This window comes from Canis lupus, chromosome 5 (assembly GCF_011100685.1).
Source record: "Canis lupus familiaris isolate Mischka breed German Shepherd chromosome 5, alternate assembly UU_Cfam_GSD_1.0, whole genome shotgun sequence".
Lineage (NCBI taxonomy): Eukaryota > Metazoa > Chordata > Mammalia > Carnivora > Canidae > Canis > Canis lupus.
The window spans coordinates 12,740,978-12,746,977 of NC_049226.1; the positions used below are offsets into that span (position 1 = coordinate 12,740,978).

Here is a 6,000-nt window from a genome sequence, read left to right on the forward strand (position 1 = left end):
GTGGGGTGGGAGGAGCAGAGGGGGAGGGAGAGAGAATCTCAAGCAGACTCCTCACTGATTTCAGAGCCCCATGTAGGGCTCAATCTCCCCACCCTGAGATCATAGCCTGAGCCAAAATCAAGAGTCTGGCACTTCACAAAATGAGCCACTCAGGCATCCCGAAAATCTGTGTATAACTTTTGGCTCCCCAAGAATATAACTACTAATAGTCTACTGTTGACCAGTAGCCTTACTGATAACATAAATAGGAGACTAACACATATTTTATATCTTATATATTCTATACTGTATTTTTACAATCAAGTCAGCTAGATGAAAGAAAATACTATTAAGAAAATCACAAGGAAGAGAAAATACATTTACAGCATTGTATTGTATTTATTGAAAACAAGTCTGCATATAAGTGGACCTCACAATTCAAACCTGTGTGTTCAAAGGTCAAATGTATAAGCTCCTAAAGAAGAAGGTGGGGGAGCCTAGCCTCATGGATGAGGGAAGGTCTCTGAGAGAGTGTACTCAAGCTGGGATGGGTTAGCCAGACAGAGATGGGGAGAAAGAGGATTGCAGGCCTAGGAAGAGAATGCATGATGACCAGAAGTAAGATTTGGGGGCGGACCCCTGAGAATCTGGAAGAGGGAGAGAGAGAATCTCAAGCAGGCCCCACACCCAGCAGGGACCCCAATGAGTGGCTTGATCTCATGACCCTGAGATCATGACCTAAGCCAAAATCAAGAGTCAGATGCTTAACCAGCAGAGCCACCCAGGTGCCCCAACCCAATGTGTTACTTTTTTTTTAATGCAGGTGTCACATTTTGGTGCATCTGGCTGCTTCTCTCTTGCCACCAGCCTATGAATTTTATGAAGTACCTGTCTTTACATGCTCAGGGGCCAGCCCAAGAGACAGCACACAGCAAGTGCTCAATAAATGCTGCACTGAGCCCAGTGGGGCCAGGGCCTCGGCTGTGGCCCTGTCTGGTGCCTTTCTCTTCCCCTACACTCACGTTCTCAGCTTGTGTTGGAACTTCCTTGAGTTATGGAGATACTCTTCTATGTAAGAACAAGGCAGCAATATCCGTAAGTACCTGAGTATCTTGATATGCTAATCACTGAGATTTTTGTGATCTAGGCAAAAATGCTTAGGACAAGGTGAGGCTGCCTTGACATCGAAACCTGCTCCCTTTCCTTACTTGCCAGAAAAAACTCTGTAGGTCATTGTTTTTTTTTGGGTCCTGTTTCCCACAGGATCTAGATGTAATTCATTTTCTAATTGTTCTCTTCTAAAGAAAAAAAAAAGCATAGAATTTTAAGACAAGTCACATTCATTATGCTATTAAGAAAATCATGGGCTTAATAGCTAGCTCCTAAAAATCTGTTTTCGTGTAAGGTTCTCCTTGGCTTTCAGTGGGTCTGAGAAAATCTGGCCAATCAAGGCTGTGTTCAGATCATCAGGCTGCCCCTGCTACCTTATAAGGTAACATCAATTTTTGCTCCTTTAGCTTTCCCATACTCCCCAGGCTGGGGGATCCCATTATTTTTGGACATTCTCTGGCTTTAGTCACCAATGGACACACTCAGCATGTCTTTCTGTCCCCCTACCCTGCCCTTTGCGGGAGACAGTCCTGCTCCAACCTTCCCTTTAGTGCTTTTCTGACCAGGCGTTTCCCACTTCAGTCACAATAATGACTTCTTATTTCACATATTCGCAGATGGAATCACAACCCTTCCAGACCCCGTCGTCCACCATTCCCAACCTTCTGATGGACACACACAAAGGAAACCCAGCCCACTACAGCTGCCATGACTGCCACCACCACTACCAGCAGATGTTTAATTAGCACTTACCCATACTAACTCACTCCATCTTCATAACCATCTTCTGAGGCAAGTACGCCATCCTTACTTTGAAGATGAGGAAGCTGAGGTCCCAAACTGTGCTCTTAAGCATCCTCTTATGCTGCTTTCTGCAAACAAGCACTGCGGCAGAGTACAGAGAACGTGACCTTTGAGGTTGGAAATTTCCTTGGCTTTGACATTTATTAGTTGAGTGATCTTGAACAGGTTACTTGACTCCTCTGAGCCTCTGCTTTATTATCTGTAAAAGAAATAGAGTTTCTACCTTGTAGTAATGAAGAAATAAAATCAGAAGCTCTCGCATCTCTGTCTCTTGAGTCACCATGGAGATTTTTTTCCTGAATATCTACTCTGTGTCTTTCTTCTGAACCCTTGCTTGGTGCCATTAGCCTTAAGGTCCTTGGAGGCCCAAGGCCTCCATCTGCAAAGGCCACAGGTCTGAAAGCCCCTGAAGGTTTCTGGAGGACCACAAAAGCCTTGGAACTTTAGTCCAGGGCCTCCGAGAAGGGGGTGGGGTTAGTCCAAGGCAGAATTAAATGAGCAAGGACTTTGTGAAGGGAAATGTTTATATGAGAGAAAGGGGAGGCTAAGAAGGACTAAGAAGGAGAGTTCTCAGTTCACAAATCATGCCTGACCAGAGGTAGGAAGGTTGGAAAGGCATCCTAGACTTCTGTGCAATCTAAGAAAGGTTTGGCGAGGCTGTCAGGGAGTCCTTGAGCCAACACTGCTGTCAAAGATGATCAGTGTCTCCCAGGAAGGATCTGTCTTATATCCCCAGTCCATTCCTCCACTACCTGGGAACAGTCCCTGGGAGGCATGTCCTCTTTGCCCCACTGGATTTCAGAATATGGTAGCCAGGGCCCTGGTCAGTGATGCTCAGTGTCCCTCCTAAATCAAAGCGAGGCATTGATATAAAGGAAAAAGATATGTTTCCTTGTCTTAAAGGTAGAGTATTATTCCATTACTTTTCTAGCAGCTGGAAAGTTTTTGTAAAATAAAAGATTGGGAATCATTTGGTTTTATTGTTGAGTAGTCCCATCTTTAATATTATAATACTAATACTCCCAGTCTCAGCGAATTCTAGAATGTCAGAGCTGGCGTCAGATTTTAGAATTTCCTCTACAGTATCTTGATGAAAGAGAGTCCAAGTGTCAAGAGTCAGTCATTCGGTTTCAATCTTTCTGGGAATGAAGAGTCGGGGCCATTGAAGCCCTAAATAAGTGGCCTTGGTTCTGCCCTTGCCTGTGAGCCTCAACTTCCTTCCTGATCACGTTCTAGCTACATCATTACCTACCAGTGATTCAGCCTAGCTATGAATTAGCTAGAATTACCCAAGGAGCTTCTTAATAATACGCATGCCACAGACGTATTTAATCAGTGTCTGCAGGCGGGGGAGGGGAGTTGGTGCACAGAAGTCCGCATTTTTGAAGGCTCCCTGGAAGATGAAAGAGATTTGCCAGCTGCACTTGAATTCTAAACCATGTTTTGTGCCTTGCTTGGGAACTGCTCTACCTCTTAACAGCCACCTTCCTTATGTCTGACCATGTGTCTTTCATGGCTCAGGCTCATTTGCATGTGTCATTGCCAGGCACACGATTACAGAGCTAGATGGTTCCTTCTGCACAGATCTGACCCTTGGCACCCCTAGAGGAAAGCAGTCGAGATGTCTCTCTTGCATGTCTTCAGAGGAACTTTTACTAAAGGTCTAAGCATTCGGAAAGCTTGTTACCCTCCCTTAGTAGAGGAGAACTGTCTTGGCCATGATGTCAATGGAATGTAAAATCCGAACAGATACTTGGAAGAATCTGACACAAAAATGCATATGGCAGATACACAGCTCACCCCCCCACATGCTCTCGCCTGGTTATACTTCCGCCTGACAGGTGTCCTGCTGACCTCAGCTCCCTGAGAGCTGGCGGCTTACTGCTAGCTATACTGAGCTCTTTTCTGGAAGCTGTTATTTTCCAGGCCCCTTCAAAACTCCCATAGGTCTGGCTTGGCACCCTCCCCAGCACAAGCTCCTGGACTCTCAGCCCTGAACCCCTATCTACCTGAGTTCCTAGACCTTCTGGCTCTTCTCCTTCCTCCCTGGTGGCCGAATGGTCTGGAGGAGATGGTGGCCCAATAAATTTGATGGCATGACAACCTCACTGCTTTATTCTTTTCCTGCACCCCCGTGGGCCTCGTTTCGTTCCCATGTCACAAGGACCATCCATTGGTGACAGACAAGAGAAAGGGCAGTCTTTAATTTAGTGACCTTGTAAAGTTAGTTTCATATGATGCCGTCCTGTCCAAGTGTTTTGTTTACTTGTATTTACTGTAATATAAGACTCTCTTTTTCTCCCCATTTCCCCCAAATTTGCACAAGTTGTCTCAGGATCTGCAGGGTCAGAGGATAATAAAGATATCTTGTCCATCTCAACACTGACCATCTCCCCTGGACCTGATTAGAATCCCTGACCGGGCCAGCACACTGTGATATGCTCCTGTCAGGGTGAGCCTCCTTTAGTCTCTTAAGGACTGACTATATCTCATTTCCCTTCTTTGAGAGAGTGTCAGTCCAACCTGAAGCCTTGCCAAGCTCAGCATAAAGGCCACTAAGGCGTGGTCACCCAGAAAGATAAAGAGAGCCAGCTCTCCCAAATGCTGGTGTGGCCTGGCCCTCTGGATTGTGATGGAGCAGACAGGCTGAAGTCAGAGCCTAAGAATTCAGCAATCATTGTGCTTGAGAAATGGCAATGCTATGCCAGGAGGAGTCAATAATTGTCAACAGGCTTTAGAAAACAGATTTATGGGTCTGGCCAGAGAAAGATGAGGTATTGGGTGCACTCGAGGTGTACTCGAGGTGCTGACATTCTGTCCCTGCTCTGCCTTGGACATGTGACCTGTCATTCATTCAGTCATGCAGTACTTTGGGGATGTCTCCTCTAAGCCTGGGCACATCAGCATGAAGGAGACACACAGAACCCTGGGCCTCATGGAGCCAAGAGTCAAGGGACACTGTCTCCGGGCCACTCTTTGCCCTCTAATGTTGAGTGAGAATGTTGAGTGCTGAATGATGAAAAGCCAAGGGAGTGGCTTTTTCTAAAATGTTTTGAGTATCTGGGAAAAAAGCTTTGATTTTGCTTGATCAGCTATCCCTTCTAATGTCCCCCAGGTTGGGACTGCTCAATGTCGAGATGCAAATGTAGATGCAAAAGGAAAAGATAAATATGTAAATAGTAGGACTGATTTGTCCCTGATGTGTTTAAATGGAATTGTTGACATAACCTCCAGGAGCCAGGCCGTCCTCAGGGTACACTCATTATTCATTCAATCATTTATTAAACACTCTCGGTATGCCTGCTATATGCTAGGCACAGAGCTAAGTGCCAGGAACTCAAAGTCAAATAAGACATAAGCCTTGACAGCCTTGACCTCAATAAGCTTGAATCCAGTGATTGAGACCGCCATGTTAAATAAGCAAGTGCATGGGCAGAGGGATGTATACTGTAATGAAGAGTGTGTACAGGAGATAATAGGACACAAAGGAGAGATTGGCCAGTTCTACCCAAAGAAGTAATCATTTCTTGAGCTGAGTTTTGAAGGGTAGGTATGAATTCACCAGGCAGCCAAGAAGTAGGGATGGGGGAAAACAGCAAACAGCAAGACATAGAAAAGAGATGACAATAATGCTTATAAAGCTGGAGTATGAAGAGTGAAGATAGAATATGAAGTGTGGAGTATGAAGTGATAGCTGTGCAGATAGATAGTGTTTAGGGGCATAAAGAGGGCACAAAAAGTAATGATTAATGGTGAGAATGGAGGAATAGTCAGCAATCAGAACTTAAGAGACTAACATGCCACTGTAAGGAGTTTGGAATTACCCCGTAGATCACGTTGAGTCACTGATATTTCCTAGATAAAGAAATTACATCATCATGTTTGTATTTTAATAATATCTTATAAATCATAATATATTGTATAAAGTTCCCTCAGATAGCACTGGGAACAGATTGAAGGAAACAGGAGCAGGACTAGAAGCAAGAAAAAAAAAAGGACTAGAAGCAAGGATACTATCTAGAGATTTATTTATTAATATTCACAAAAACCCAGATTAAACTAGCTTAAGCTAATTATATAGATAAAGAGAGAGAAAGCCATATAGTA

General features: G+C 44.6%; 1 long non-coding RNA gene across 5 annotated transcripts in view; it reads left to right on the forward strand.

The window, feature by feature from the left end:
• The window catches only part of LOC119871796, a 42,220-nt gene extending 40,061 nt beyond the window's left edge, over window positions 1-2,159 (forward strand). For all 5 annotated transcript variants that reach the window (XR_005359140.1, XR_005359139.1, XR_005359142.1 and 2 more), the window contains 2 exons: window positions 803-1,074; window positions 1,707-2,159. This is a non-coding gene — a long non-coding RNA (uncharacterized LOC119871796). The remainder of the gene's footprint in view (window positions 1-802; window positions 1,075-1,706) is intronic.
• The last annotated feature ends 3,841 nt before the right edge of the window (window positions 2,160-6,000 follow it).